The sequence below is a fragment of the Palaemon carinicauda genome, chromosome 41, assembly GCF_036898095.1.
Source record: "Palaemon carinicauda isolate YSFRI2023 chromosome 41, ASM3689809v2, whole genome shotgun sequence".
NCBI classification, from domain to species: Eukaryota; Metazoa; Arthropoda; class Malacostraca; order Decapoda; family Palaemonidae; genus Palaemon; species Palaemon carinicauda.
In genome coordinates this window covers 3,522,505-3,534,587 of record NC_090765.1, presented here as the reverse complement: position 1 = coordinate 3,534,587, position 12,083 = coordinate 3,522,505, and the positions used below count along the sequence as shown (strand labels likewise).

Sequence of the window (12,083 nt, the reverse complement as noted above, 5' to 3'; positions counted from 1 at the left end):
TGAAGCCCTTGGCACTTACTTTAATAAGGGGAAATTTTCCACGATACATTGATTCTCTGGTACTTTTCCATCAGGACGTCATGGCTTGAGCCCAAAAAACGGATTTTGAGCGAAGCGAAAAATCTATTTTTGGGTGAGATAGCCATGGCGTCCTGATGGAAGGTTCCTTTTTGGTAGCTTCCTTGGGTAAATAACTACTAAGATATTCCCAGAGAATTTAACCACAGGTTATCACAGAATTCTAACTTCTGATGCAAGTATCCTAAAGGTTTCCCTTTTAAGACATCGTATATCAACAGGGGACGCATGTATTAACGCGCCACATAGCTATCTACACCCCGAACAGAGTTAATGCTTCGGTGTGTAAGGGCTGAGAATAGCTGGGAGCCGTTCCATAGCTAATCTCATCCGTGGCTACTTCTGGTACTCGAGACGTAAACAAACGGGCGCCATTGCTTAAATGACGTCACGACCGTCTTCATCCTGAAGCCAGTTGCTTGCCGATCACCATGATACAGCAGAGCAGGGCGGGACCTAAAAACTGGACGAAGTAGCAGGGAGGGTCCATCAGGACGCCATGGCTATCTCACCCAAAAATAGATTTTTCGCTTCGCTCAAAATCCGTTTTTTGGGCTCAAGCCATGGCGTCCTGATGGAAGAATACCAGAGAATCAATGTATCATGGTAGATTTTCCCCTATTAGTAAGTGCCAAGGGCTTTGACAAAATAGCATAGTAATCTTATTAAAGAACCGTAGGGAAGAATCTTCCTGCCCCCCTTGGCAGTGAAGTTCCCACGGGCCATGCCGACGTCAAAGTGGTATTGAAGGGCTATTCACCCTGATAGAAGAACTTGAAGAACTTGGAGACGAAGCTGAATGTTTGGCATTCGTATAGGAACATTCTGAAAAGCAGACCAGTGGTGGTTGGACACTGTGTGCTGAGAAGGTTGGTTTCATCTCCAGGGTATGAAGAGTAAGTATTCGTATTGGAACATTACATAGTGAGAGTGAATATAAATTAAGAGTTAGTATCTTAATTTCTCCATGAACCATAAGGAAAAGGGGATAATAAAACTATGACAGGCATGTATTTCATAGTAAGTAGGAGCTGATTGAGACGCACAGGTAATAAAATAGAAATTTTATTTCACAAATGCAGAAATTAAATGAATTGCAGCAATAAGTAAAGTTCATTTACAGTAATTATAATGTACATAGTAATAAAGACTTGCTCTTATTATTATTATTATTATTATTACTATCCAAGCTACAACCCTAGTTGGAAAAGCAAGATGCTATAAGCCCAGGGGCTCCAACAGGGAAAAATAGCCCAGTGAGGAAAGGAAATAAGGAAATAAATAAATGAAGAGAACAAATTAACAATAAATCATTCTAAAAACAGTAACAACGTCAAAACAGACATGTCATATATAAACTATTAACAGCATCAAAAACAAATATGTCATGAATAAACTATAAAAAGACTCATGTCCGCCTGGTCAACAAAAAAGCATTTGCTCCAACTTTGAACTTTTGAAGTTCTACTGATTCAACCACCCGATTAGGAAGATCATTCCACAACTTGGTAACAGCTGGAATAAAACTTCTAGAGTACTGCGTAGTATTGAGTCTCGTGATGGAGAAGGCCTGGCTATTAGAATTAACTGCCTGCCTAGTATTACGAACAGGATAGAATTGTCCAGGGAGATCTGAATGTAAAGGATGGTCAGAGTTATGAAAAATCTTATGCAACATGCATAATGAACTAATTGAACGACGGTGCCAGAGATTAATATCTAGATCAGGAATAAGAGATTTAATAGACCGTAAGTTTCTGTCCAACAAATTAAGATGAGAATCAGCAGCTGAAGACCAAACAGGAGAACAATACTCAAAACAAGGTAGAATGAAAGAATTAAAACACTTCTTCAGAATAGATTGATCACCGAAAATCTTGAAAGACTTTCTCAATAAGCCTATTTTTTGTGCAATTGAAGAAGACAGAGACCTTATATGTTTCTCAAAAGTAAATTTACTGTCGAGAATCACACCTAAAATTTTGAAAGAGTCATACATATTTAAAGAAACATTATCAATACTGAGATCCGGATGTTGAGGAGCCACCGTCCTTGACCTACTTACAATCATACTTTGAGTTTTGTTAGGATTCAACTTCATACCCCATAATTTGCACCATGCACTAATTCTAGCTAAATCTCTATTAAGGGATTCACCAACCCTAGATCTACATTCAGGGGATGGAATTGATGCAAAGAGAGTAGCATCATCTGCATATGCAACAAGCTTGTTTTCTAGGCCAAACCACATGTCATGTGTATATAGTATGAAAAGTAATGGGCCAAGAACACTACCCTGTGGAACACCGGATATCACATTCCTATAATCACTATGGTGCCCATCAACAACAACTCTTTGAGATCTATTACTTAAAAAATCAATAATAATGCTAAGAAACGACCCACCCACTCCCAACTGTTTCAGTTTGAAAACAAGGGCCTCATGATTAACACGGTCAAAGGCAGCACTAAAATCAAGGCCAATCATACGAACTTCCCGACCACAATCAAGGGATTTCTGTACAGCATTGGAGATTGTAAGAAGGGCATCACATGCTCCAAGGCCTTTACGAAAACCAAATTGCAAACTAGGGAGTAGATGATTACCTTCAGCAAACCTATTAAGACGTTTTGCCAGAAGACGTTCAAAAACTTTAGATAATATGGGAGTTATGGAAATTGGGCGGTAATCAGTGGGACTTGAGCTACCACAAACACATTTACATAGAGGAGTAACATTACCAATTCTCCAACTAGTGCTAAAAGCTCCTCTTCTTGCTAACTTCACAAAATAACAGATAACTTTGGAGCTAATAACAGATAACTTTGGAGCTAAGAAATCTTGAATCTGAAAAGGAATTTCAAATTTATTAGTAGGCACTCGTTCTCGAGGAACGTTAGTCTTTGATTAAAACACATCATGCTCAGGGCATGCGGCACTTGTGTGACAACTATGACATTTCACCTGGGATAAGAACAGTTATAAAAGCACTAAGTGTTTTCGACATCACTATGTATCGCTCGAGGGTCAACGTAGGCACCCGAAGAGTTAGAGTCCCAAGTAACTCACTGTTCTATGCAGAGTTAGGTGCAGGTTTCATAACACTACCTGCGGCTACCACAAAATGTTTGACTTCGTGCACTTGTTTCGCATAATGTTTAAAGAAAACGCGCGAGGACTTCCAACCTGTGAAGCTTTTAAGGCTTTCAAAGTCCAAACTCTGAAAGAAATTCAGAGACGATGCAACTTTCCTAGGATCATGACCGGCGGGTGTACTGTCAGGACCCGCTCTGCGAATGAAGTAGGTGATTTTCGCTCTTAATATTTTCAGTGACAGGTCGCTGCCCGATGTTTCTCCTTTGAAGAGTTGGCCTCCACCAAAGTTCGAAGTTCTGCGAAGATAGACCTTGAGGCTCTCTACTGGGCATAAAGAGACATCTTCCTTCAGGGGGCATATTCTCCAGGGGCCCCATCTTTTGGTGGGTAATTAATTTTTGGCGAGAAACGTCGGATCAGGAGAGAGGGTAATGTCTCCTGTATCAGTAAACAGGATGTGACCCTCTTCTCTTGATAATGCCACTATTTCGCTGACTCGGGCTCCCGAAGCAAGAGCAAAGAGAAATATAACTTTCTGAGTCAGATCCTTGAGAGGGCATGAATCATTATCCAAGTTGGAGGCGAAATGGAGCACCTTGTCTAATGACCAGGAGATCGGTTTCGGTGGGGGTGCTGGGCATAGACGAGCACATGCTTTCGGTAGTTTATTGAAGATGTCGCTGGACAGATCAATTTGGAAGGCATACAGAATTGGTCTGGTCAAAGCCGATTTGCAGGTTGAAATCGTATTGGCTGCTAATCCTTGTCCATGAAGGTGAATGAAGAAGGACATGCAGAAATCAATTGTGATTTCTTTAGGATTTTTTGTCTTGACGAAAGAGACCCATTTTCTCCAGGATGATTCGTATTGCCGTCTTGTGGATTCGGTCTTGTATTCCTCGAGGAAGTCTAGACTTTTCTTCGAGATCCCAAACCTCTTCTTTGCGGCTAGGGAGAGAAAATCATGAGATGAAGGTCCTTGATTTTCGATGATGAAGCAAAGACAGTCGACTTCTGTACTTGTTGGGAGAGAACTGGGCCCGGGAGAGGGATCAGCTTGGGCTGCAGCTCCAGGACCAGGGGGTACCAGTTGCTCCGGGGCCACTTGGGAGCCACTAGGGCCGCTGTCCCTTTGAAGGTTCTCAGTTTGGAGAGGACTTTCAGCAGAAGGTTGGTGGGAGGGAACAGATAGATCTTGGACCATCTGTTCCAGTCCAGTGACATGGCATCCACTGCTTCTGCCTTGGGGTCCTCGTACGGGGCCACATACCGAGGAAGTTGATTGTTGTCGCTCGTTGCGAAGAGATCTATCTGAAGTTCTGGGACTTGGTGAGAGATGAAGGAGAATGATTTTGCGTCTAGAGACCATTCCGACTCTATCGGGTTTGTTCGAGATAGAGCATCCGCTGTGAGGTTACGGAATCCTTGTAGGTGAACTGCAGACAGATGCCACTTCTTCTTCTCTGCCAGACGGAAGATTGGGAGAAGCACCTGATTTATCTGGGGCGATCTTGAGCCTTGGCGATTGAGACATCGAACTACCACCAAGTTGTCTAGGGTTAGACGAATGTGGATCGAGGGAGGCGGGGATAGTTTCTTCAGAGTTAGAAGGACTGCCATGGCCTCCAAGATGTTGATGTGGAACGTCTTGAACAGGGGAGACCAGGTGCCTTGAGCCAGTTTTTGGTGGGAGTGACCTCCCCAACCCTCCAGCGAAGCGTCCGTGTGGATGTTGAGTGATGGAGGTGGGTGTTGAAGAGGAATGGACCTTTTCAGGGCCTTTGCTTCCGACCACGGCTTGAGGAGAAGTCGAAGTCTGTTTGGGAGCCGTCTCTTGAGGTCTCTTCGAGCGATGGATGCAGAACGTCTCCAGACTCCCGCGGCATCCTTTAGCTGTGCACGAAGCACTGGGTTTGTTACTGAGGCGAACTGTAGAGAGCCTAGAACTCGTTCCTGCTGGCGTCTTGAAATCCGTTTGGATTTCAGTAGTCGCTTGACAGACCCTGCTATTTCCTTCCTTTTCTTCTGGGGGATGGAAAGGCGGTGTGACTGAAGGTTCCATTGGATTCCTAACCACTGGAAGTTCTGAGCTGGAGAGAGGCGAGATTTCTTCTCGTTTATCTTGAATCCCAGGTGTTCTAGGTACTGGGTGACTTTGTTGCAGGATTTTACACAATCCTCGGGCGATGGAGCCCAAACTAGCCAGTCGTCGAGGTAGGCCATCACCTGGACGTTTCGGAGGCGGAGCTGTTGTACTATGGCGTCCGCCAGCTTTGTGAAGATCCGAGGGGCCACATTGAGGCTGAAGGGCATGGCCCTGAAGGCGTAGCTTTTCCTTTGGAGTCGAAATCCTAGGTAGGAGGAAGCGTGATGGTTCATTGGAACGTGCCAGTAGGCATCCGCCAGGTCTATGGAGACCGTGTAGGAACCTCGAGGCAGAAGGGTCCTTATTTGTTGAAGAGTCAGCATCTTGAACTTGTCGTTCGCTATGAACTTGTTGAGGGGGGATAAGTCTAGAATGACTCTGAGTTTGTCGGAGTCTTTCTTGGGGACACAAAACAGTCTCCCTTGGAACCTGGTGGACTTTACCTTCCTTATCACCTTCTTGTTCAAGAGATCTAGGACATATTCTTCCAGAAGGGGGGTTGATTGTTGGAAGAACTGCTGGAATTTTGGGGATGGTTGAGTCCAACTCCAGCCTAGACCCTTCTTGACGATGCTGTGTGCCCAGGGATCAAAGGTCCAACGATCCTGGAATTGGCGGAGTCTTCCTCCCACCGGAAGCACTTCATTGCTTCTGGTGTCCCGAGGGCTTGCTGCCTCGGCCGCTAGCTCCCTTTCCTCCTCTGCCTCTGGAGGGACGGCGAGACGCGTCTCTGCCTGCACCTCTGTTTGAGCCTCTACCTTTGGGACGAAAGGTAGTCGTCTGTTGCTCGAAAGCAGGGGTGAAGACCGGTGACTGTGACAATACCGGTTGGGTGACCAGTTGAAAGGTCTGTTGTGGCTGAGCTGCCACTTGGGAGGTAGCGGGTCCCGGAAACTGACGTCTTGGTTGACGTTGCTGGGGTTTCTGTTTTGAGGCTTTCCTCTTAGGTTGAGGTCCGTCGTCCTGAGAGGGTTTTCTCTTCTTTGACATGCCCCATTTGTGGAGAAGGTTCCTATTCTCCGTGGCGGCTTTGTCAGTGATCTCCTTCACAAGGTCAGAAGGGAAGAGGTGTTTGCCCCAGATGTTGGAGGAAATCAGCCTCCGGGGTTCGTGTTTCACAGTGGCACCTGCGAACACGAATTCACGACAGGCTCTCCGAGCCTTCATGAAGTGGTACAAGTCCTTCATCAGGGTTGCCATATGGGATTTGGCAAGTACCATGTAGTGGTCTGGTACTCTGGTGTCACAGGCCATAATTTCAAGTTGGACCTGGTGGGACATGGATGCTGCGAGCCTCTCCTTCGTATCTTGTTCCCGACGAAGGAGGTGATCGTTGAGCTTCGGGCGGTCTTCATTAAACTGACGTCCGGCGACGTCAGGATCTAGCTTTCCCACGACGAAAGTATGCTGGATGTCCTTCCAGTGTCGAGCGTCAGGGGGAGTAACTATGGAGAAGGGTCTGCACTCCTCCAGTGCAGGGCAGGCTTTCCTCTCTTCCACAGCTTTAAGGCACGCAGCGAAGGCCTTTTCCATGAATGGGAGTACCGCATCTTCAGGTGCGACGTAGGTAGGGTGCTTCTTGCTCAGGGCCGGAAGCTTAGAGCAGGTAAAACCCCTACTCTTGATCGTGTTGGCTAGCATAGCCTGGGCCTTCGCGAGATCGAACACTATCTCTTCTTTCGGTTCGGTCTCTTCTTTAGAGGCAGGTTCAGAGCGAAGTCGGACGTAACAGTCCGGGTAGGCCTCAAAATTGGGGAAGAATTCCACATCTTCCAGGGGGACCGAGCCGATCTTGTCGCTGACAAAGATTCTGCCGGTCGCTATCACCATATGCTCAGCATACCTCCATGGGTTGGCATGAGAGCAAGCGGGGAGATCCTTAACCGAGATCTTCTTCGGTTCTTTGGATCCTATCATGGACCTGATGAACTCCTGATTCTCCTTTAACTTGTCGTCCATGACGGCTTTAATCAACCGGAGCATTTCCTGAGTGGATGATGAGGGTTCCGGGGTCGTGGAGGTAGACGGGAGAGACACTTCCGTCGGTGTAGGAGTAGGGGCGGAGATGGAAGGAGGAGCGACCTCTTGCTCCGACTCGGCGTATTCCACCTGGTCTTCATCATCTTCAGCTCCTTGAGCCATAAGGGTCTTCTCCGTACCCTCCGAGACATCCGACATGTGTTCGTCATCATCGGAATCTAGGCGGCAATCGTGCATGGACTGGGCCATGACTACATCAGGTTCCACCGTAATTTGGACAGTGGGGATCAAATCCTTGGGCACCACAGAATCAGGGGAGGCCTTTGGGAACAGAAGTGACCTCAATTCTTCAGTGGCCAGGTACGGTCCGGTGGCATTCTTCTGGAAGCCACGCACCCATTTGCGTAGCTTCTCTCGAGCAATGTTCCTGATCTCCGCTGAGGGAGAGTTGTGGAAGCCATCAGCTATGTGAGCCTGGCAGACCGTACAGTTCAGCGGGTCCCAGAATTTCAAATCCCCTTTCTTGTTAGCACAAGGGGCGTGAGTCCTGCAAGCCGTATGCCCGTAGAAGTGCGGGCGTTTCACAGCGCAGAAGTCGAAGTCACACTTCATCTGCTCCTCCTGTGGAAGAAAGAGAAAATGAGTATGGGGGGAGTCATAAGAATGGCTCTTAATCTAAGTTAATATTAATCATTAATTTTAACTTAATGAAGGCTGTGATGCATAGAGATTGAGTAGTAAAGAAAACATACTCCATGCATCCCGCCCGGCTGGCTACCGCAAGCTTTATCCTTGGATAATCCGAGATGGCCGAAGGCACAGGATAGTATTCCTTAGAAGTCCATAGGGCAATGGAATTCCATGGAAAATGCCAAGGATAAGTTTGGGACCGAGGCCACTCAGTCCCAAATTAGGGGGCTAACAGGTGCCTTAGGGTAACTGCTTCCGGCAACCAGCCGCGCTAAGATACACGCAGCATGCTGGAATTTTGAAGAATGCAAAGAGACAGCATGATTACTAATAGAACAGTACCAAGGCACTGATCTAATAGCGTAAACAGGCCATCTGTTTGCAGTGTAGGGCTATCAGTATTCATATGATAGCTAGTAGAAGGGGGTGCAAGTAGTCTTGACGCCTCCGGGGGGTTCCGGCAGACCTCCGGCACGCCGGAGGCCGCTCCAGCAGAGTTTCTGGCATTAGAACAGACAATATATAAGTCAAGAGTAATACCAGGGTGGCGGCCGCTGGCACAACGGCGGCACGCCGGCAGAGGAGCGGCGGCTCAGGCAGTCGGAGGATTCCGGATTGGTGACTGGGACAAGGATGGTTATAGCGGAACCAGGTTGCCGGCAGTGGATGCCGGCACTCCGGTGGCCGACCGGCAGGCGGACGGCGAAGCTAGGAGGAAGGAGGAAAGCCATCGGCAGGAAGCCGGCGGCGGTCGGCAGTCCCCCGGCACACGGGGGGCTGGCGGCCATGAGGGTAAGGGGAGAGTCACCAAGGTAGGAGGCGGGTATCGCCGACAGTGGAGGCGGCAAGGGACCGGCACCCGGATAGTGAGAGAGACAGGGGGAGGGATGTAAGAAGTCCAGTCATGGACTCCCAGACATCCCCCCCTGAGAGGGTGTACCCATGATAGAGGCTGGCTCTATCACCCAGAAGCAGGGGTCTCAGAGGACCGGGAGCTAGGGTAGCCCAAGGGAGGGCTAGGGGACACCCAAAGAGGGGGAGACCTCTACATACAGAACACATCCAGTGGCTAACCCCATAGGACACTATGAAGGGTATATGTACCAGAGCGGACTGCACATAGAAGCTCAAGGTAGCCCTATCACTCCACCCTAAGGAGGAGTTGTAGGACAGGGGACAGATGGGATAGACTAACCTAAGTGTAGGCTAGGCTATACAAGAGATAGGTGGGGAGGGGAGAAGAGAAGAGTCTTCCATGGAAGGGGTTCTGTACCAGAGCGGCCACTAGGGAAAGGGAGGACACTCCCTAACCTAAGATAAGGCAGCCTTGCTGAAACGGTGCATGGGTACAGTTTCAGCAGGGGACAGAATAACCTTTCCAAAACCTAACCTAGAGCAGGGCTAAGAGCCCTGAACTAGGAAAGATAGAAGACATATCGCTATCGCAGGACAGTCATAGACTAGTCCTAGCCATAGAGGAAGGGCTAGCCGTTCCTCACTCTCGGACACAACCCTAAGGGGGGTTCATTCCCTTAGGGAGGACTGAGAGGCGATAATATACTCCGTTAGGCGCTTGATCCCTTTACTTAGTAAGGGAATCAAGGCTAAACAGAGGGAATGCCAAGGGCAGGGGGATGAAGGAAGCATATAGGGGTCCTACAAGTAGGTTAGGTTAGGAAGGGACACTAACTAACCTATCCCCTATATGGTCCCTGAAGGCGAAAAACACTTGCATCACAGTCGAAAGTATTGTAAAATAATGCCACTATCTTCATAACTTAGCCTAGGATCACTAATAAAATCATGCATGAACACTGATATATAGGCGCTCTGGCCTGGGGGCTATAGTAGCCGACTGGTATGAGGTCAATCGATGACCGATAAAAAGCGTCAAAACACGATATAAAAGTTCCTAGCTATGAAGACTAAATAAACTAATGTTATCGATTAGTAAATGAGGCCGGAAGCGTTGTTGTGGCTAACTAAATAAGGCATGCATAACAACAACGACGCCATAAAATGGCGGGTCCGGTAGAGGCACAGCTCTGCCACAAAACAACAAATATCTCGGAAAGTAATATTTACTTTACGGTCAGAGCTTAACTAAACAATACTGGAACCTTGTACTCAACTTTCCAGAAGAAGGCGAGGCCGAAGGTAGCGACATAACGTAGATGCAAAGCGATAAGTAAGGCACAGGGAAAATCCGTCTAAGTAGGGCGAGCTACTGAACAAAGGATGAAGACGGTCGTGACGTCATTTAAGCAATGGCGCCCGTTTGTTTACGTCTCGAGTACCAAAAGTAACCACGGATGAGATTAGCTATGGAACGGCTCCCAGCTATTCTCAGCCCTTACACACCGAAGCATTAACTCTGTTCGGGGTGTAGATAGCTATGTGGCGCGTTAATACATGCGTCCCCTGTTGATATACGATGTCTTAAAAGGGAAACCTTTAGGATACTCGCTCCAGAAGTTAGAATTCTGTGATAACCTGTGGTTAAATTCTCTGGGAATATCTTAGTAGTTATTTACCCAAGGAAGCTACCATAAAGGAACCTTCCATCAGGACGCCATGGCTTGAGCCCAAAATCTATTTTTGGGTGAGATAGCCATGACGTCCTGATGGACCCTCCCTTCTATTCTAGTTCAGCCTTTCAGGCCCCGCCCTGTCTTGCTGTATCATGGAGATTAGCAAGGAGCTGGCATCAGGATGAGAACGGACGTGACGTCATTTAGCAATGGCGCCCCTTTGTTTACGTTTCAAGTACCAAAAGTAGCCACGGACGAGTGTAACTGTGGAACGGCTCCCCGGTTATTCTCCACCTTTCCATATCGAAGTGTTAACTCTATATGGGGTGCAGATAGCTATGTGGGGTGTTATTACATGCGTCCCCTGTTTATATACGATGTCTTAAAGGGAAACCTTTAGGATACTCGCACCAGAAGTTAGAATTCTGTGATAACCTGTGGTTTAATTCTCTGGGAATATCCTTGTAGTTAAATACTGTATACCCAAGGAAGCTACCGAAGGAACCTTCCATCAGGACGTCATGGCTATCTCACCCAAAAATAGATTTTTCGCTTCGCTCAAAATCCGTTTTTTATGACTAGCATAAAGATTCACCCATTGTTGTGATTCCATTTTTTCAAGACTAGCATAGAGATTCACCCATTGTTGTGATTCCATTTTTTATGACTAGCATAGAGATTCACCCATTGTTGTGATTCCAATTTTTTTAAGACTAGTATAGAGTTTCACCCATTGTTGTGATTCCAATTTTTTAGACTAGCACAGAGATTCACCCATTGTTGTGGTTCCATTTTTTTTTAAGACTAGCATAGATATTCACCCATAGTTGTGATTCCATTTTATTTCGTCCAGCATAGTGTCACCCATAGTTGTGATCTCATTTTTCCCTGACAAGCCGAGAGGGTCACCTACTGTATAGTTGTGATTCCAGTTTATTTTGTCTAGCATAGAGGGTCACCTATAGTTGTGATTCCATTTTTTATTGTGTAGCACAGTTGTCAAATATATTGTTACTTGTTTGGACGCATTACAACCGGAAAGCCTAAGCTCACCCATTGTCGTGACCCTGGTTTTCGAGTTAGGCTCCTGTTCAATTACTTGCAAGGCTTGCTACTCGGTGATAGTTCTTTCTTGACTCATTTTTACAGCCATTGTGCATTTTGCCCGGCTCCATCTTCATCCTTCCTTCCATGAGACTCTTACGTAAGGCTAGAGCGTCTTTCCCCTCCGTATAATTTCATGCACGGCCAACATCGTACCTTGTGCTGTTGAGTTTGTTCTTGTCGCTGTCTCCACAAGAAATTAGCAAAATGACTGCTGCTTAAATCAGTGCGTTTGTGGATTTGGCAGAACGACAAGGCTATGAGGGAGAAGAATTGCGAAGGTATGTGCGGGAGCTCATGAATGAAGACAAAGCCCCGAGAAGAACAGAGCATGAAAGGATGCGGTATGAAAGAGAGAGAGAGAGAGCGCATGAATTAAGAATGCAGGAGATGGACGCCCGATTGGCACAGCTCCCTCACTCGCCCCCTCAACACAACGTTGCCAAAGTCCGACAAG

The 12,083-nt window shown here is 47.0% G+C and overlaps 1 protein-coding gene across 1 annotated transcript in view; it reads left to right on the top strand.

Annotated features, from left to right (window-relative positions):
• The window catches only part of LOC137632570 (uncharacterized), a 261,407-nt gene that overhangs the window by 112,925 nt on the left and 136,399 nt on the right, over positions 1-12,083 (top strand). The gene's annotated exons all lie outside the window — the stretch shown is intronic.